General features: G+C 37.8%; 1 long non-coding RNA gene across 1 annotated transcript in view; it reads right to left on the bottom strand.

The window, feature by feature from the left end:
• LOC145674501 (uncharacterized) overlaps positions 1 to 21,249 on the bottom strand; it is a 135,613-nt gene extending 114,364 nt beyond the window's left edge. The window contains exon 1 of the long non-coding RNA XR_014128956.1: positions 21,137 to 21,249. This is a non-coding gene — a long non-coding RNA (uncharacterized LOC145674501). The remainder of the gene's footprint in view (positions 1 to 21,136) is intronic.
• Between the last annotated feature and the right edge of the window lie 1,322 nt (positions 21,250 to 22,571).

Here is a 22,571-nt window from a genome sequence, read left to right on the forward strand (position 1 = left end):
TGTTACACAGCAAAAAATATTAAAGGAAGTTCTATATACATTCCTTACTAGAAAATAATGTTGTCTTCAGAACTTTTATTCTTTTAGCCTTCAGAACTTGTCTTCAGAACTCAGTCAAATTTTATTTTGACTTTCGAACTTGATTGCCTAAATTTTAACCTTGGAAATTTGGATGTGGAGTAAAATAAAGAAGGTTAGCAGGGTAGAGAGGAAAACGAATTAGGAAATGCTGAAAAAATGCAAGAGACGAGAGCAATAATAGACGATATAAGGAAGCGAAAAATGGACGGATCACAAGTTTTGATCTTGCTAAGGGATTGCATTCTGAGGGATGTAGTAAAGGGGGTGATATCAGGAGAGCGAGAGTGTGTAAGAAGGTTGGAATTGATAGATTGTAATAAGGAGGGTGGTACTTTATGTTGGGTTGCGAGGCAGATATTAGCGGGAAATCGCAAAAATGGAAGCTTCTTACCTAGTTCACGGAAACTGGCCTGTTTATTAATGGGAGAACACTGAGGAGGAGGAGGAGGATAATTATACTACAAGTAAAAAAAGCCGAAACAATGGTTTATGCATAAGAATTGGTCAGCATTTTTTTTCTGGTGGCAGTTTTGTAAAGTTCTAGCTCTCTCAAACTGGTTAGATTGTAAGGTCAAGTCACTCGGGTCGGTTGTCGGGTTAAGTCACCTCGGGTTGGTTCACTCGGGTCACTTTGGGTCGGGCCAATCGGGTCAGTTCGGGTCGGGTTGTCGGGTCGGGTCAGTCAATTTGGGTCACGGGTGGGGTCGGGTCGGTCTTCAACACATATAATTTCCACGAAAATTACAATATACCACGGTTTATAACTCATTGGACTTCCAATAAAACATTTTCAATGATGTGTACACCATGTCACCATTTTTGTATGAGGGAATGTCTAGAGGGATTTTGTGGGAATTTGATAGAGTGTAGATTCCTGTGTGTGTGTGTGTGTGTGTGTGTGTTTCTGTGTGTGTGTGTGTGTATGTATGTGTGTGATACCTTACAGGATACAAGATGTCGAGGAAGTGTGTAAATAAACCGGACAATTTCTGTTATGTATGTGGGGAGCTGATATTTAAATCACAACGTCGATGTTTTACTCCACTTGTGAGGAAGTGTTACCAGTTATATTTTGGTTGCTGTGTAGGAGACCAGGATAAGAACTGGGTTCCTCACTACATTTGTTGTACTTACGTGAAACGTCTGACTGGGTGGGCAAATGGTGGACGAAACATGAACTTCGCAGTACCGATGATCTGGAGGGAACCAAAAGATCATTCTTCAGACTGCTACTTTTGTATGACACAGATAAAAGAAATAAGCAGTAAATCTAACCACACAGTACAGTACCCTAATTTGCATCAGCAATTAGGCCAGTTCCACACAGTGCAGAATTACCTGTACCGGTACCTCCTCCTCATCTTACGGACAATGAGGATTACGTACTTGAGGCAACTATTGAAGTTCCAAATGAAGATGATGATCCTACTTATGTAGGAAGCACATCTACATTGGATTCCCATCTGATAACTCCGGGTGAACTAAATGACCTCATACGGGATTTAAAACTCTCCAATACACAGACAGAACTTCTTGATTCTAAACTTAAGGCTGGAATCTGCTCCATCGTGACACTAAAGTGTGTATTTTTCGAAACCTTCATACAGAGTTTCAAAACTACTATTCTCAAGAAAATGATTTAGTGTATTGTAATAATGTCTGTGCTGTGATGGATAGGCTTGGACATGCACATATAAGTACAGAGTGGAGATTGCTTATTGACTCATCCAAAACTAGTTTTAAGGCTGTCCTTTTGCACAATAGCAACAAATTTCCTTCAGTGCCTTTGGCTTATGCAACTAATATGAAGGAAACCTATGAAAACATCGAAATAGTGTTAGAAAAAATTCAGTATGAGAAATACAAGTGGACCGTTTGCTGTGATTTACAAGTCATTTCTTTGTTAATGGGTTTGCAGCTTGGTTATACGAAATATTGTTGTTTCCTCTGCGAATGGGACAGCAGGAACAAAGCGGAACATTACATCAAGAAGGAATGGCCAACGCATGTATTAACTCCTGGACAGAAGAATGCTGTTTATTCCTCACTTGTGAGCCCTGATTAGATAATTCTACCTCCTCTTCACATAAAGTTGGGGCTCTTCAAAAACTTTGTTAGGGCAATGGACAAAAGTAATGCAGGATCTTGTTACCTCAAGGAAAAAATTCCTCCGGTTAGTGACGCTAGGGATTTTTGTAGACCCCCAAATAAGATGTTTGATTCGTGACCAAAAATTTGAGGATCTCTTAACTCTGGTTGAGAAAGCAGCTTGGTGTCCATTTAAATGTTTAACAGAGAATTTTTTAGGAAACAAGAAAGCCCCATATTACCGTGAAATTGTGAGTGATTTCCGGCAATCATTCAATGAAATGGGTTGCAACATGTCCCTTAAAGTTCACTTTCTAGACTCCCACCTGCATTTCTTTCCTGAAAAGCTTGGTGCTGTTAGTGATGAGTATGGGGAACATTTTCATCAGGACATTTCCTCCATGGAGAAGAGGTACCAGTGACAGTGTAGTTCAAAAATGCTAGCTGATTACTGTTGGACACTTAAAAGAGATGTTCCAGAAACCAAACACAGAAGAAAGTCGACAACTAGAACACATTAGTTGAGGTAAGTAAGTGTCCATTTATTAAGAAGATACCACTCACTTCTTTTGTATTATTTATTAAGTAGATATAAAATGGTGACACGGTGTATACATCATTGAAAATATGTTTTATTTTAAATCCAACAAGATATAAACCATGCTTATATTGTAATTTTCGTGGAAGTTATATGTGATTTTATCTGCACTAATGAATATTGTAAAATGAACAGTACACATAGCATATTTTTTATATAAATATGTTTATTTCTCTAGATAGAATAATGCTATTCTTATGAAACTTAGAGGGCTTACTAAGTATAAATCAGGCTAACATACAATATAATTTGTGCGTTTATATACCTAAGGTACCCAAGCTACAAGCATGAAAATGGTTTTAAAAAAAGAAAAAAAGAAAAAGAAAAGAAATTTGAGGGGAAATTTTCCGAAAACACCTCTGTCACGGGAAAACTGAGGGTGATGGAGAAAAATTGATTACAGATTCGAATTCTACGTGAAAAGTTCTATTAGAATCAGGCATTTTCTTCCGTGTGCCAGAGAAAAAGAATTTTTTTTCAACTAGTGCAATAGGAACCATTTTCAAACTCATCAACCGTTATCCAAACCGGTTAATGTTGATCGCAGATATTAAAAATACTCACATCCGTATATTATTTAATACAAACGAAAATTTTACCTGCACATTTCTGCACAAACTATGTATAAACGATCGCGACAATTTGTGGTTCAATCGAACATGGTGGGGCTAGCACTTAGACAACTCCCCTTTTTTTTTCGTTCTGTCCACGCATCTGATAGCTTAGAAAAAAAATTTCGCCTGCGCATTACTGCTCAAACGATGTGCAAACAATTGAGATAATTTTCTTTTGAATCGGACGGAGGGAGGAGCTACCAATTAGGTAGCCTATACTTTGTTATCGTTTTAGCGCGCCCGCAATTGTGTACAAACGAAAATTTCGCCAGCAAATTTCTGTACAAAACCGTAACAAACAAGTGCGACAGTTTGTGGTTGAATTCGACATGGTGGGAGGCCTATCAATTAGAGAGCCCATAGTTTGTTATCGTTTTGGGGGGGGGGGCATTTATGTGCAAACGAAAATTTCAGCTGCACATTTATGTACAAAGGCGTACAAACAAGTGCGACAGTTTGTGGTTGAATTGAACATGGTGGGACGGCTAAAATTTAATACAAACGAAAATTTTACCTGCACATTTCTGCACAAACTATGTATAAACGATCGCGACAATTTGTGGTTCAATCGAACATGGTGGGGCTAGCACTTAGACAACTCCCCCTTTTTTTCGTTCTGTCCACGCATCTGATAGCTTAGAAAAAAAATTTCGCCTGCGCATTACTGCTCAAACGATGTGCAAACAATTGAGATAATTTTCTTTTGAATCGGACGGAGGGAGGAGCTACCAATTAGGTAGCCTATACTTTGTTATCGTTTTAGCGCGCCCGCAATTGTGTACAAACGAAAATTTCGCCAGCAAATTTCTGTACAAAACCGTAACAAACAAGTGCGACAGTTTGTGGTTGAATTCGACATGGTGGGAGGCCTATCAATTAGAGAGCCCATAGTTTGTTATCGTTTTGGGGGGGGGGGGGCATTTATGTGCAAACGAAAATTTCAGCTGTACATTTATGTACAAAGGCGTACAAACAAGTGCGACAGTTTGTGGTTGAATTGAACATGGTGGGACGGCTAAAATTTAGACAGCCCCCCACTTTGTTTTCGTTCTGTCGGCGACCCTAATTGTGTACAAACGATAATCTCGCCTGCACATTTCTTTATAACTATATTCAAACGATTGCGACAATTTGTGATTCAATTGCACATGGTGGGAGGGCTACCATTTAGACAGCCCCCCACTGTTTTCGTTCTGAGGTCGCCCCTAATTGTGTACAAACGAAAATTTCGCCTGCATATTTCTGTACAAACGATGTACAAACGATTGCGACAATTTGTGATTGAATTGAACATGGTGATTGGGCTATCACTTAGAAAGCCCCCCAGTTTGTTTTCGCCCTGGCGGCGCCCCTAATTATGTACAAACGAAAATTTTGCATGCACATTTCTGTACAAACGATGTAGAAACGATTGCGACAATTTGTGATTGAATTGGACATGGTGGGGGGCTATCACTTACACAGCCCCCACTTTGTTTTCGTTCTGGCGGCGCCCTTAGTTATGTACAAACAATAATTTAGCCTGCACATTTCTGTACAAACGATATAGAAACGATTGTGACAATTTGTGATTGAATTGGAAATGGGGGGGGCTACCATTGAGACAGCCCTCACATTGTTTTCGTTCTGGCGGCGCCCTTAATAGTGTACAAACGAAAATTTGACCTGCACATTTCTGTACAAACAATGTACAAACGATTGCGATACTTTGTGATTCAATTGGACATCGTGGGGGGAGCTACCACTCAGACAGCTCCCCACTTTGTTATCATTCTGGCGGCGCCCCTAAGTTTGTTCAAACAAACATTTCGCCTGCACATTTCTGTACAAACGATGCACAAACGAATGCGACAACTTGTGATTGAATTGGACATGGTGTGGGGCTACCACTTAGACAGCCCCCATTTTTTCTGTTCTGGCGGCGCCCTTAATTATGTACAAACGAAAATTTCGGGTGCACATTTCTGTACAAACGAAGTAAAAACGATTGCGACAATTTGTGATTGAATAGGACATGGTCGGGGGCTACCACTTAGACAGCCCCCAATTTTTTTCGTTCTGGCGGCGCCCCTAATTCCGTGCGAACATACATTTCGCCTGCACATTTCTGTACAAACGAAGTACAAACAATTGCGACAATTTGTGATTCAACTGGACATGGTGGGAGGGGCTACCACTTAGACAGCCCCCACTTTGTTTTCGTTCTGACGGCGCCCCTAATTGTGTACAAACGAAAATTTCTCCTGCACATTTGTGTACAAACGATTGAGACCATTTCTGATTGAGTCTTATAAGGGGGGGAGGCTGTCTAAATGGACGTCTCCTTTTCACCTCTACTGTAATTAAATTCTTCCTCGAGAAAATCTGTAATCAACACTGTCAGTAGCTACGTCCTCGACTAATATACCTTAACATGTACAGCTTTATTTTCGTATATTTTTCAACAGTTAACCAATTTAAAACTATCGCAAACAAGAATATGTAGTCAACTTCTTAAATACTTCGCTCGCCGAAACACGTTCAGAGCGTGCAACAAGCAAAAACAACATGTTTGGCGTCTCACAAATGGAAAAGGGGGAAAAAAAGAGAAGGAAAAGCAGCACGGCAGTGCCTTATCGCAGTCAGAGCTGACAACATAGTTTCGGTCGTCACTAACGCGAATAGACCTACTAGCGGTGTACAAGAGTTATACAGTTACAATATACGTTGTGCCACAGTAGCGCTACAGGCGGAATGTGCACGAACTACAAATGAATATGTTCCCTTACAAGCATCAGTCACTGTTGCACCCTCTTTACATTCTACACATCCTTTTTTCTCCCACTTTTTGACCTTGACAAGCAGAAGTACCAGGGTTTCCGAGTTCACAAACATAAACTGTTTGTGTACAGAGTACGTTTTCAGTTCTTCGAATGACTGTGCGCGCGAAGAACAAGGGTGATGATCGGGCTACCGTATTCGGAAGTCAAAAACACCCGGTTGCAATAATAAATGTAAAATACAAATACAGAGCCTTGACAATGCCGTGAGGATGAATATATATATATATATATATATATATATATATATATATATATATATATAGTTTCATTTCATTATATAATGAAATGTAATCCCATAGTGAATATTTGAACAATAATCTCTGTTTTGTTAAGGACTAAAAGATGAGAATTTTATATAAAAACAAACAAAAAAAAAATTAGTGATATTTAGTTCCAGAAATAGGGATGATGGAAGTCAATGTGCTGATCACACACAAAACAGCTGAAATCCATTTCCTTGACCATATTCAATTTATTTTGAGCTGTAATCTTATTCATAGTTTTTATTAACAGTCAAATCTAGAAGTTTTACCCTTTAAAAATTCTACTTCATTTTTTCGCTTGACAAGAAAAGAATAAATAAATACTTGTAGAATACCTGATCAATAATAAAATAAAAAGGAAAAATAGCGACACGAAGATTCGAACACGGGTCGCGGAAATGGGAAGTCTGCACGGATCCAATGAGCTACGCAACAAGATACACCAAACATCTACGCTATAAATATATGGCAATAATCGTAAAATTCATGCTGTGAAAGAACTTTTTTCCCTTTTATTAAGTTTTACGATATTTCTATAGTGTCTTGGGTGAACTGCGAAGAGATAGATCATGCAGTTATCGATTTGGTTAGGGATTCAGCTGTAAAAACTTTTAAAACATTTAATTAAATCGCGATATGGTAGCAAGGAATGTGTAGCGATTTTATTCTAATTGTAATGGGGAAAATATAGTATCCCACGGAAAACATGCATTTTCTTATGTGACAGAGAATACATCACTTGGTAGCAGGGGCGTAGCCAGGATATGATTTCAGGAGGACCGCTGGCTAAATGTTCATTTGGGATGTGTCCGGGGGTTCACCCCGGGAAAGTTTAAATAAAACCGCAATCTTAGGCCTTATATTAACAACTTCTACAAATGTCAGGCGTTCCAAACCTCCTGACTACGCCACTGCTTGGTAGCATCCATTGTTCCTGATCATAATCAGTCTTTTTACTTCCACTTTCAGCCATAATTTTATTCTTCCAAGCCAAGAAGAATGCCTTCTTTCTACACATTTGGCGCTCTTAAAAGTAAAATTATGGTATAATTAAAGGTGTGATTTTGCCATTTAAATGTAAATTTATGTCTCTTACTGACCAAAATAAATCTTATGGGCGCAATCTGCTTCCTACGCCCCGCGTGTGTGCTTCTCCCTGTTTCCAATAGAAAAATTAGTTTAGGTATTTTCTGCAAAACTATTCGCGAGATCTAGAATTTCATACTCAGTACTTCTGTTTACTTGGTACGGGAATTCATAGAATTGGAAATAATTCGTTTGTATAAGTATAATTATGCAGAACATCGATGAATAAATGTTTTGTGTTGCTAAAAGTGTATGCAAATTTTTAGGAAATTTTCTAGAGAGGTGGAAAATATTCTTCTCAGGCTGGGACAACAGTAATTAAGTTAGTGCTAAGGAAAGAAAAACTAGAGACGGGGAATTTCGCTAGTTTCCCCTTACAAATAAATCACTGGTCGTAACGTACGTTTTTTCCTGACGTATGACTGTCTGTCATCCTGTGTGTCTCCGTGGATGAGTGAGCTAAGACGTGGGTTGATAATCATGGGGTTGAGAGTTCTGGTCCGGTCGGGGAAAGTTGGTATTTTTTTCCATTGTTCGTTCCCCATATCTTAAGATGTTTTTCTCCCTCCCTAATCATCTGATGCTCTCAACTGAGTTCTCCACTTGAATTCAACAATTGATAATGGGATGCTCTCAGGTTCGGGTGAGCTTTTACATGTCTACTTACAAAATTAAAATTTGCGACAAAATATGGATGCTATCCGATCATTTTGTCTCCAATTCTGAATTTGCACATGTGAGTGTGTTTCTCCTTCATCATATTTGCATCTTCCGTTCTCCTATGTTGTCAGTTATTACAAAAGATGACTTGAGAGCAATATTTCAAATCATAAAAGCGCTATTCCAATGAGCTCACTCTCGCTAAGCATTTGATTAAAAGTATATGTTTTCATACTGTAGGAGGGGAGCATTCGCTCTTCCTACACCCCCCTGAAGTGACAGATTATTTATTCAGGTTCTGCAAAGTCATTTCAGATCAAACGACTTGAAGAGAATTTATTACAATAGCAAGAGGATTGGACTATAATTTTTTGTTGCACTTTATCTTCACGAATAGGACAAATATTAAATAGTATGTTTGGCATAAGAACTAAACGTCTAAGATTCATCTCATTTTGGAGAAATGATGCTGTAGACGGTAGTGGGAATTCACCCAATTGTACGGGAATTTTCAGTGCCTGGCGATTATGCCACCCGCCTTCTTTTAAAGCTAATTCGGTTGCAATACTTCCCGGCAAATACTTTGGACTCAACTGGTGGAGCACTCTTGCCGTAAATCTCCATATGGCTGTACCATCCAGAAGTGTCTCTTACTGTACATGCATTGTTTCTTCTGTCTGCCGTTGGAAAGAGCAAGTTGCAAAGATAGAGACTAGAGAGCAGAAAGCTTTTTTGTGTTTTAATAAAGACTGAATCTGTACAGTGCAACCGTCTGTGTGAGGAATATTAAGGAGACGCTTGCAACTACGTCTTTATCGTTTGCAGTTTCAACAGGTCTAAAACCTACAGACTACGGTTTACGTGCCAATTTCGCAAGTGAGATATTCCTGCATAACAATGAAGATTTTCTGGATCGTGTCGTCTTCAGTGATAAATCGACCTTTCACCTAAGAGCTAATGTGAACACTCATAATGTTTACATCTTGCCGTCAGCAAATCCTCAGGAGATGGTACAGTTGAAACGAGACTCCCCTAAATTGAATGCGTTTTGTGTCATATGGCGGAAAGTTCATGGGCCTTTCTCGCCTATCGACTAGATGTGTGCCGTGTGACGAATGAATCTCACATTGAACACTTGTAGCAAAGACTGACTGAGTTGCTCTTTTGCTTGGTGCATTGTACGTAAAATGCAATAAGTACTACGAAGACTTAAAACCCCAAAATTTATTTTGAGACACCCTGCATTTCTCACCAACAGTGTTTGAACTAAGATGTAAAAAGGAGAGAAAATTTCACTTATAAAGTGATTGTTTACAATGATATTATTATAAGTCGAGACTATAACTCGAACAACAACATGAGTTAGTAGTCAAAAAATGTAATCAAATGTATACTCGGTGGCCCAGGTGGCCAAAGTGGCACACACGGTAGTGTCAGTTGTTTAATCCGCTTCTGTGTGGACACTAATTAAGATATCGGGATATTATTCTTGCAAAATATGATTGAACTATAGTTTATCATCATATTAATTTCTTTTCCTTCTCAAATTTCACCCCAGTCAAAAATTCGAGAATTTTCTAATTTCGAATTTCCTTTACTTCTTTTTTCCCTGTAGCTTCCTTCGTTGTAGAAAGACATCCTTAAGACTTGCCAGGTATATACCTCGGATGGATAACTAACTGTTGACATCAATTGGACGGGCCTGCGCGCAGTGTTGCCAATTAGGGAAATTAAAATTCTCCTATATTTGGGCAAACAATTAGAAATTTTTCTTTATAAATCTGTACCTATACGTCCGAGTGCAAGTCAACTTACGTCAATCGAACATTTGTCCTTGCTTAACAAACGCAGGTACAGATCGTTACAATGGGGTAATTATGGGGCGCACATAAAATTCGTATTTAGGTTCTAACTCTTGATTTTTCCAGTTTTTCCTTACTTTTCTGTTTTCCGTAATATATGTTTGGTGATTAGAAGCTTTGTTCCTTAAATATCGCCATAATACTTGTAGGATATATTAGTGGCGTACCAACGTTTAATTTAATATAGTTTTCGTCTGTCTGGTAGCAGTGTTGCCAGCTACAGAAAATTTTAATTACAGATTTTAGGGGGAAATTTTGGAAAAAAATATAAGTTTTGCCTCTATTATTTCTCTCTTGTTGACTATATCGGAACAAACGTACCAGTATCTGGAAGTCTCATCTTTGCTCTACACAACGCACTATAGAAAGTTTCAATAGGATAATTAGGGGAAGTAGAGTTGAGGTTTACTGTAGACCTTGTTCTCTAATTTGAAATATAGCTGTGATTTTTTTAAAGGTAGAATGAGATATTTCTTATTGACATGCTTACTTTATTAGATATTGTCACAATACTTGTAGGATATATTAGAGGGATACCAAAGATTATTTTAAGATATTTTGTGTGTGTCTGAGAGTAGTGTTGCGAGCTACATAAAATTTTAATTCCAGATTTTAGGGGCAAATTTTGGAAAAAAATCCATTTTTATTTCTATTATTTCCTTCTTGTTGGCTACATTAGAACGAACGTACCAGCGTCTAACAGCCTCATTATTAGCCTGCACAGCGCACTATAAAAAGTTTAGCTAGAATAATTAGGGGAAGTACAGTTGAGGTTTATAATAAACCATGTTCTGGAAATGGTAAGAAAATGGCGAATTTCTGAGGTAGAATGAGATTTTTTTAAAATTTCATGCTTACTTTGTTATATATCGCCATGATACTTGTAAGTTATATTTTTGGAGTACTACGGTTTATTTTCAGATAGTTCCCGTCTGTCTGATGGCAGCGTTTCCAGCCAAAACAATTAATTCCAGCTATTAGGTGAAAAAATCGGAAAATTTCCCTTTTCCCCTCTATTATTACCCTCTTACTGGCTACATTGAAACAAACGTACCATTACCTGAAAGCTTCCTCTTTGCCCTACAGAACGAACCATAAAAAGTTTCAATAGAATAATTAGAGAAGCTGTAGCCCCGGCACATCTGTTGATTTTTGCTTCTGAGGCGTAAAAAGTGTCAAAATTTCATGTGTATGACAGAATTTTTTCTTTCCTCTCTTTGAATGGAAGCCGGCGACTTCAGGATTTCACTGTACCTTGTCAACACACCAAAGATTTGTTTAGGTGACTTGAACTCATATAGCAGCAGTGATGCTAGATACAAAAAAATTTGAAATTCGGTTAGTTTTTTTTTTTTTTTTTTTTTTTTTGTAAATTTTTACCCCTGCATTTCCCTCAATAATTTCCCATCCGTTGCTAACACTGCAATAGAACTTACACCAAAAAATAGCCACATCGATTTTCTAAAAAACAAGTCCTTATCCATATCAATCGAATAAATAGTTTTTGAGTCACTAACTGGAAATGTAGGAAAACGCCAAAAATAACCTGGGGCCGAAAGGAATAATCACACAATTTTACTCGTATAGGTACAAAGAAACAAACGATTTGTAAGTTACGAGGGCTTCGACTCAAGTTCTGATGATTATTTCAATAATCTGCAATATAAATCAATAAATAATAGTTGCCAGAAAAAAACAGACATTTGAGAAAATACATGAAAAAGAACGATGTATTTTATTGAAAAAAAAACTTCACAGAAAAAACCGTTTTTTTACAACACTAAGTCCAAAGTTCGTAGTGAGGCACGTGCGGTGTTGCTACAGCATAACACACGAAGCAGAGTGATTGAAATTGTGAAAACACTTAATGCAAAGGAAAACCCCAAATAGCACGATAGCGAATACAGTCAGCACATTTCCAGATATGAGTAATGTTTAGCAATGGCTACAAATATCGTTATGTCTAGTGAACTGAGTGAATGTCACTAATGAACGAGACCCAATATTAAGTACATTACATGTATGATCTGATTACATGTATAAGAGATTTGTGATTTGAAATCATTTGCATTATCTTAATAAGTCTGCAACCGTCTACCTGATTTCAATGGTACTTGCTCCTTTCAGTTGTTGCACCGTTAAGTGGATAAGCAAGGAAATAACAGAAAGCAAGGTTGCATGTTGACTCGCCGTGTCGCGGGGTCAATCCCCACTAAGAGTCCAAGCTTTGGACTCAACAACCAAGAGATGAATCGGATCGCATTTGAAACTTTAGATCCCGTCTCCATATAGCGCCGTTGAACATCTTAACAAATAAACAATGAAACAATAAACAATTGTTATAAACGTACAATTGAATGATACTGTAGTGCGCGAATGTGATATCTAAATGAATTGGTTTAGCTCGTTAAGTTAAATGTAAGTCCTGCTACGGTTTCGTTTTCTCTTCGGGTACCCAAGCCGCTCGTGTTAACGGATTCCAAAATGTATAAACAGAACAATTAACCACCTTCATATTTTATACCTTGTCTTTATTCCCCCATTTAAAGTTACATCAAGATTGTCTTCGTGTCCATTTTGTTAGATCTATAAGGCGGGTACGTTATTACAAAATAATAATCATAACGTCATACTCTTCTCATGTTTATTTTTGCTTACAATGCAACTGCGGGAGCCTCACATCTATACGCCTATTCCAATTTAGCACACCAGAGTATATTAGGTGTAGAGAGAAATGGGTACGATCCTTGTGTTCAGTAGACGATCTTGAAAGTAAAAACTGGAGGGGGAGGGGTGTCAGTATTTTGCTATGTAAAATACGTAATTTGGACTGCGTTTTGGTATTTATGACATTAGTGATTTTCTAGTAACACAGCAAAATTGGGGAACCAAGCCCCCCCCCGACCCCAGCCTAGATTCGCCACTCTTTGTTCAACCATTCTCAGTGGCTTTCTTCAGTTTCACAAGTCGAATGCCAAGATAGTACCTCTATAAACGCTCTGGCCGCAAGATCGCCTGCATTTGTGTCTGAACTTTAGTCGTCGGATGTAATTAACTCTCATAATGTAAACAGATTTATGCTGCATTAAAATGCACACGCAGTCGAACTCTGGAGGGTATTGTCGATCTTCAAAAACAAAAACAACATTGATTGCCATTTTACTGTGTGTAAGGAAATTGGTTTCTGGTCTTCTTTAAATATTAAAACATGTAAGATGTATTTCAGTTTCACACGATAATTTTAACTGAATCCAGAATATTCAACAAAAAGATATTTTCCTTGAAATGACAGTACATAGCTTTTTCTTACGTCCAAAACTGTTTATAGGGAAAAAAATACGACAGAAGAGAGAAAATAAACATTGACTAACAGAGTCATGCTGTTAGTGGGATTCGACTCTAAGCGATATGACAAACGAGCACCTAAATAAGGTAGTCTACCGATGACTGACGTGTATTCTGGAAGCGACTGTGCTTGTGGGCAGTGCTTACTGTATGTGCTTTATAAAACACTGGGAAATGGAGTTTACTTGGGCAGAATTAAGTGATATGCATTTGGCATATGGTGCAGCTTTGGGAAATGCAAGAGAGGCACAAAGACTGTATAGAGAACGTTTTCCAGAATGACGGTGCCCCCATCACACTACATTTACGTCAATTGATCGGCAGCTGCGAGAATCAGGTTCCTTACATATTCACCGGCCTGATGCTGGAAGACCACGAACAGTGAGAACATCAGCATTCGAAGAGAATGTGTTTCACCAATTTGAGCAAAATCCCTCAAGAAGCACGCGGGCCGTTGGACATGTGTTGCATGTTCAACACCAGCAAGTGTGGAATGTCCTGCATGAAGAACATCTCTATGCATATCATCCTCAAAGAGTACAAGTTTTCCGTCCTACAGACTATCCCAACGTGTGCGATTTGTCCGATGGTAAATGCGGCAGTGTGTGGAGAATCCGCAGTTCGCGCGGCATGTTTTGTTCACGGATGAGAGTAGTTTTACTCGTGAAGGATGTTACAATGCTCATAATAGGCATGTGTGGGCAGTAAACAATCCGCATGCAATGTTTCGCCGAGGTCATCAAGAACTATTCACAGTTAATGTGTGGGCCGGTATAGTGGATAATGTCTTAGTAGGACCTTATGTATTACCTCCAGGACTGAGCATGCATACTTACAACGTGTTGCTTTCAGAGGTACTCCCGGAACTGCTTGAAAATGTCCCCCTTGCAGTCCGGCGACACATGTGGTTTCAGCATGAGGGAGTTCCACCCCACTGGCCGCGGCGTGTTCAAAATGTACTTTGTGATATGTTTCGGAATCGATGGATGGGGCATGGTGTTCCTGTAGCATGGCCTCCTAGATCACCGGATATGGCACATATGGACTTTTACCTATGGGGACACATGAAGGAGTTTGTCTACCAGACACCAGTAGGGAATGAATTGGACTTTGTGGGCCGCATTGTCGAGGCTTCCGCAAGAATTCGTGTTAACCACGACGTATTTCCTCGTGTGCGAGGCGAACTGCTTTGACGCTATCTCTTGTGCATTGAAGTCAATGGTTCACATTTTTAGTAGATTTCGTGACGTTGTAAGGTACAAGTGAATTACAAACACCATTTCCTGTATTGACTCGTTTTCTTCTGTCTTTGTGTTTTGTGTATTTTATTTGTGTGCCTGGAGGTTATGCTTTACAGCATTGCACGCCACCAACTATGCCACTAATATGCGAATCACATTATCGCTGTTCCCAGGAAGTCATTTCTCAACTGCTTCTTACGTATGTTAATACTATACTCCACAATGCAGCATATGTTAACATACCTTTGTCCACGATAATTTATGTACATTTTGATAGCGGGTTTGCATCTAGTTTCAACAGCTCTCAATCACTCTGCTTCGTGTGTTATGCTGTAGCAACACAGCACGTGCCTCACTCCGAACCTTTGACTGCATATTTACAGTACTTCATATTCCGAATTTCATTATTGCGCACCCTCCGTATGTGGCGGTTATGCAACCACACACAGCAGGTATACAAGTGTCCACCATTTTGCATCTGTTTGAGTTATCGTGTTGGTACAAGGAAGTACTGTTAACAGATGAGGAAGTCGTCCATTCATGCCCCTTTCGAGCCATCTTCACTCGGCTGATTATCCGGGTATCCCTATGCTCCTTTGGAGAATCCCTTCTGTAGGCATTGCAAGATTATGAAACATGCATGCTTAACAAGAGCGGGAATGACTTCGCTGGTGAGTTTTCAAACCGCACCGTCTACGTTGAATAGTTTTTTTTAAATATACGCCTTTGAAGATTCATTTCGCACGGTTTTGGCACCTTATATCTCAAACACAACGCGTTTCCGGACCCATGTTTACTGAGCGTTTTTGTTTCTTCGTATGAGAGGATTTAGCTCCCGAAGTTTGTCGGTGGAATTTTTTGTCACCCAGTATATATATAGCATAGCACTACTTCGCAAAAGTTTCTTTGCTAATTTAACGGAGTAGATGACAAAATACCTTTTGACCGCCAATTAAAACAAACTAAAAGCTTAACGCCTCATTTTTCTTCGCTAAGGTAAGATGCTTATTATTATTATTATTATTATTATTATTATTATTATTATTATTATTATTATTATTATTATTATTATTATTATTATTATTATTATTATTATTATTATTATTACGATTTGCCAGTTTTCTCAGTCACTGCCATCACATATATAGGCTACAAGAGCAAAGTATGATTTAACTGACTACTGCTCGGCTATTAGTTTTGAAAAGGTTGTCCTAACCGAGACTTAGCTACTTTAACCTTAATTCGGGCCGCGGTGGCTCAGTGGTAAAGCGTTCACCTCTGGTGCTTGGGGTCCCGGGTTCGATCCCAGCCCCCGCCAATGAACTTTGTGGTGGACAGACAACGCGCGCGTGGGTTTTCTCGGGGTGCTCCCGTTTCCTCCCACTTTCTTCACTCCACCATTTCATTCACTTTTCATCTTCACCGTCTCCTTTAGCATAACCGGCATAACCGTGGGACGTAAAACTCAAAGATTTAATTTCATTTTTTTTAAAATCTTCATTCGGAAAGCGAAACATGTCTATGTTTGTTTCTGTTTTTTTTTTATTCAAACACTTTTTTTTTTGTTATTTCTTTCTCTGCGGCCTTCATTTCATGAAGGCAACTATCAATTTAGAAGACTTCGCTGGGAGTGTAAGAATAATCGATGTATTATAGGCTATGGTCTACGGATCCCAAGGTCTCCAGTTCAAATGCACTCTACCGCAAACTAACACTTACATTAGTTTGTTCTTATAGGTCAATAATAAATTCCCTTTGCTCAAAGTTCTCCATATAGAGATGAGATGCAGTAGTGATGCACATATTAACCAAGATTCTATTAATAGATTAACGTAGCCTAGATCAACCTTATTGAAATCATATCAGAAACATTCCTTATTCATATTAGAATACGTTTTAGATCATATTTGTTTATTCTTCTTTACTAAATTACAGTTCTCGGGTACTTAGAATATAGCAAGTGATATTGAATGATACGTTACTGAAAGCCCGGAGCAAAACAGGAGCTTAATCCTCGAAAGACCAGGTTGAATATATGGCGAGACTAGTGAGACGTAATTCATTACGAACTGCTTGAGCACAACCAAACAGTCCTTGTAGAGCTCTGCGTTCAATAACCTCGTCTACTTAAAATAAATTAAAAGCAGAGACCGAATAAACAAAAATATCATATTTCTGCAACACGACAACGCCAGGACTCACATCGACAATATACATAGACCCATATGAAAGAAATCGAATGGAAAGTGTTATCTCTCCTTCATACTCTGCCAATTAACATCGTCAGATTTTATTACTTTCCAATCGCTTTCGAACGCTTTACGCCGTAAATCCTTCAATTGCGACATGGAATTCAAGAGTTCGTTGGATAGATTATTTGAGTTAAGAGTGGAAACATTCGTAGCGGCAAAGCCTGGAAAAACATATTGAACGGTAGAAGGAAGAAGAGTATGATATTGATCAATCTGTTCTAGTTTGTTTCTTCAAAATAACATTTTAAAAACACGATTTCCTCCAAGACTAAATAGTACTAAAAAGTACAAATAAATAAAAAATAAAATGAATTATATTAAAGAGTACAACGTAATTGTCTCAGAGAATTTATTTATTTTTTAATGAACTTATTTACATTTACCTAGATATACATGACAATAAAGAAAAGCATGGGAAGCCCTCTTCTATACAAACAATTTATGATAGGAGCTGTAAGCATCTGTCGTTGCCTGAGGAATTCAGAAGCTTCATAAAAACATAGGAAGATGAATGTCCCAAAGGAATGGCCCAAAAACCATTTCACTGCTCGGGTATGTATACTCTTCCTTTATGTAAGCGTGCATAGTGAATTTGTATGGTTGGTTGCATACATTGAAGACAATTAGAGGCACACTTAAAGGCAAACATAAATGTGGGTACTTTTCGACCCCCCGCCCCCATAATTCTTCCTCGAGCACAAAGTCGCAAAAGTGTTTTCGTACGTGTTTGCATTTGGGGAATAGATATCTGCGCACAAGATTTGTTAGCTCATAGCTACTCGTATGTTAATGGCATACATTATTTTATGTCTAAGTACAGAATTATACATGGGCGCTTTAAGCGCTTTTATTTTTAATAATTAATGAACATGATTTGCTTCAACATGTAAAATTAATGATATGACATGATCGAATTAAACTAGTTCAACAAATGAAGGAAGGAATTTTTTAATGTCCCTCGCATACTTGATGGGACGGAGGAATAAACGGTGGAATAGAAATGTGGGAAGAAATGAGGATCATCGAAAAAGTATATGCACAGGCTGCTTACTACTTATCCAACACAAAACCGACTTTGCACGAGCTAGAATCGAACCAGAGATCACATTGAGCACTCTAGCACTGAGCCAGCGTGATCCCTACAGAACTTTTCATTGAAATGAGTTTTCAATCCATGCACTATATGTATAACGCAGCTACTCAGGGGTACAGCGCTCACCCTGTAGGTGATAGGGTCATTAGTTCAACTCCAGAAGAGTTAGCAGTTTTTTGGTCTGTTTTATTCTCTATTTCCCTCTCAAATATTAATTTAACCAATTGTTTCAGCAATTATTCACTCGTATAAATTATCCATTTCGTTTAGCAATCAAGGAGGTAAGGGTGAGACGTAAACCTGAAACGTATTCCTTTAGTTTTTTTTTTTTTTTTTTTTTTGGTAAGGAATATTAAAAGATAATATCTGATCGTCATCACAACTATTGACGTAAAACGGAAACTGCTACTCTGTACTTTAATTTACTTTTAGTTCCGAAAGTAAGAAAAAAATGTGTGACGCAACTATGGGGCATTATCAAAGCTTAGTTAATTAATACACAAATGGTAAGATGATAATTAGACACACCTTTATGAGTTAAATTTATGGATGGAAAAGGCTCCCACTTTGTGAATATCATGTAATTTCAACAATTGATATCACAGTATAGACCTATGGAAGTCCAGGGGTAAGAATCAGGTCTGATTTTGATTTTAATTGAAATATAAATTGTGCAGTAATACTTATACTAAAAAGTATTGATGCTCATTCGGCTTTTCTAGTAGTTGTAGGGAAAATACCAAATTTTCGGTTTTTACTTCAGCACAAGGCTGAATATCTCCAGTGAGGTTATGGCTAAAGGCTACTCAAATTTAAACTTACTTAACTCGATTTTTTTAATGCATCTTGTATGGGCAACTTACACTGGAAGCATCAGCCACATTTATCTGCTTAAAATTTAAGAATAGCTTGTCTTTAACTTACATTTGTGTGGCATGTGTACCTCAGTGCTTCGTCCCCAAATATGCACCTGTTTGGAAATGAAATCCGTACCTCCAACCCGTAATGACAATAGTAAATTAATAATGATAATTTACACAATTATTTTCAGGAAGCATGATGACTGCTACTTGTGATCCTTGGTTCCATTCCAGAGCACAATATGTGAGTCTGTGAAATCAGGGAGATTTCTTAGAATTGCATGGTTTCCTTTCACATTCCCATTCCACCACTGATATCATATACATTCTCTTTGATAAATCATTCGTTTCCTTTAACCTATAAGGCATAACGTTACGAATGCACAACATAATGGTAATTTATATACATTTTTCACGTGTATTAAGTAATAGTAATCTTGTTACCGGTATCTCTTTTATTTAGAAAATGCATTTTTTTGTACAGCTACCTATTTTATTTAACTTAAGTTTGGGTGTATTTGCAATTGTGACTTCTTTCTGACCCGAAACATTCAGCCTTAGATTCAGATAAAATTTGAGAAAAAATATTATTTTCTTTATTTTTGGAAACAAAAGTTGGAGATGTGTAAGGAGTACTTTTCAATGATTGGCGGAGTGAAAAGCTGTTAGAAAACAAAGTATACCGAGAAAACCGACAGACGCTAAATTACTTCGCATCTTCCTTGGACGGTATCCTGGGTACCGTGCCCCCACCCCAAGGACATTTTTTTTATAAATACTATTACATTTTGTTTTTCGGCTAAAAAATAAAGAAAACACCCTGTGTACCCGTCTGCTTTATCGTAAGAAATGATGAAGCTTTTTGTTTCTGTTTTATATTTTAAAATAGTAATCTAGGGTCAAATTCAGCCATATAAGACGCAATATGAATTCACCAGAAACATTCGTAAATCAACACTAATTTTCTTACATCCCATGCACACTGGCGCAAATTCCGGGGGATGAGGGGGACATGGCCCCTGCAATCTTGGAAGTGTGGGGGTTGTCCCTCAATAATCCAATTTGAAATGTTGTCTGGGGGAGAAATTTAATGATTTCTGTCTGATCGTCACAAAGGAATGTGGGATGAAATTGCTGTCCCTCCGGAATAAGCTTCAAATCTGCCCGTCTCCCAATATTGAAGAAACTCTGCTCCCCTTATCCTCCACAACATTGTTTTTCAACTTCGTAAATATTTTGGACATCGCTTGAATATATATATATATATATATATATATATATATATATATATATATATATATATATTATGCGAACGGTCTTACCCGTTCCCCCAAAGTTGAAGACATTTGTGCCGTTACCCATGCATAGTCCTAGTGTCAGATATTTTCCTTTCCGTAGAGGCTTACAACTATTTAAAAATGGCGACTGACACGACATAAACATGGCCAACATTTTATGTTATGTTTATATATATTGAATGGCAATCCTGAAACAGCCATTCCATAAGTGGTTACATACACTGAGAAAAAAAATTGTAGGTGGCATACTTAAAAAGATAGGTTACATGCGTAATTCCTGTAGTTTTTGGACTTAACGTACACCAGACGTATAACTGAAAACGCATGTTTTATAATACTTTCTGTATAAGTGTTCCATCTATACGTACTTTCTGTATGAAACAATGTAGGCGGTCAGGATCTCACATACAAATGGACGTATATAGCATATAGCTGACGAAGGTAACATAAGTATATACATGTGATATACGGAAAACTGTTAGATGTCATACATCCTGCAACGGCATGATGTAACATCAAACGGCAGTGCCTATGTATCATACGGATAACGTATGCTCCGTATTGATTTCTATAGTAAGCAAGAGGATACCGTATATTTGTACAATATACCGCTGTCCGGAGAACGGATTTTTCTCAGTGTATTTCTTGACATATCAATTGCACACTGCCATGAAATTTGCACTATCTGAAATGCACACATTTATACGAATATTTTATAATTAAGTCTTATGTTCTTTAGATTAACAATTTTAAAGGCGTATTGCTTTGTTCCTTCATGAATCGTTAGTGAATTAAATGGAGAAAATATATTTCTGAAACAAAGAATACATTGTTAGCAGTTATATTTAAAAGTTTCGTCATTCCCTTTTGATTAAGGACAACTTATAGCTAAAACAAAAATCATTGAACGAAAGTATGAAATGTATAAATGCTGCTGGCACATCTACTATATATTGAATACAAATATACTTACGATCTAGGGCTTAAATCACAGTAAATCACTAGTTAACAACTAAGACAATAGTGTACTGCATTGCACTCTGAACCATTTATACTTTCTGTTTCCGCCAAACACCAGGAGAGATGCGTCGCAACTATCAACAGGAAATGCTTGCCACTTCAAAACATGACTAAGTGTCAACAAAACGCCTTGCTTCTAATATTACATCAACATGTTCTGCCATCTTTTGTTCAAAAAGGTTATGAAGTTAACAGTTTCCTTTCAATGTTGCGTATTGGAATCAAGAAATATATCGATTGATGTGCAAAACTATCGCCATATTATCAGTGTATCCGACAAAGTTTGTATAGAAATGTTTAATAGATGGAAGGAACAAAATGCTGTACTTGTAGCATTAATATCGGCTTCAACACAACAAAATGATCTTAGTTGGTTCCATTGCTTTATTTTTTTATGTTCTACTTTATATAGGGTGGCCCATTTTATATTTCCCATTTTATTTACCCCATTTCTCTCCTATTTGAGTTTTTGTTTGGTTCATTTATGTTCAACCGTTTTCATATTACTGCTACTGGACGTTTGTCTGATACAGGTAACATATTTTTCGGCCATTTTGAATACGGCGATCGATACAAAAAATCTTTTGTCACATGGCTTTGTAGTTTCTAAAAATCAACGGAACGACGTGTAGCTCGCCCCATACTTCAATTTAATACTTCAAAGTTGGGCCCCGGGACCCCTTGAAGATCGGCTCAGGGGGGCACCGCGACATCACTATTCAATTTGTCTCACGGTATTTCCCATTTGAGTTTTTGTTTAGATCATTTATGTTCAATCGTTTTCGATATACTTCCGTGAAAAATTAAAAGGGGCCACCCTATATATATTTCCACTTCCCTTCTCCAAGTTGTTGGGCTGTATTTTAATTTAAAACGAATTGGAAATGTCAATGTTCATCACAGCGACCCCGAAAACTGGATTCGACACTTTTATCTGTAATTTTCTATTATTTTTAAATGTCTCCTTCTGCTCTCCCCTAAGTTGCACCATCAAAGTGTAATAATAATAGCACTTTCAGACTCGAACCTCATGTATGTTGAAAATTTGATCAAAATCGACCCAGTGGTTCAAGGGTTATTAAGTCACAAAGGTAGTCATTCTAATTTGTATATAGGTATCTCCTATTCCTCTCCCCATATGTGTGAAATGATGAAAACTTTGCCAGGCCCGAACATCATCTACGTGGCATATTACACAGAGATCTTTCTCGTGGATCACAATAGTTTAAGTTTTATTTATTTTTATGTATCTCACTCCTCCCCTTCCACCAGGTTCGACCGTCAAAGTGAAATGATAACAACTATCCCAGGCACTAACCCCAACTTTGTTGAAAAGGACTCCGCACAATCCTTATGGATATTTGATTTCGGTGGAATTTCTCGAAGCC

The sequence above is a fragment of the Thermobia domestica genome, chromosome 17 (assembly GCF_964235325.1).
Source record: "Thermobia domestica chromosome 17, izTheDome1.hap1.1, whole genome shotgun sequence".
Taxonomy (NCBI): Eukaryota; Metazoa; Arthropoda; class Insecta; order Zygentoma; family Lepismatidae; genus Thermobia; species Thermobia domestica.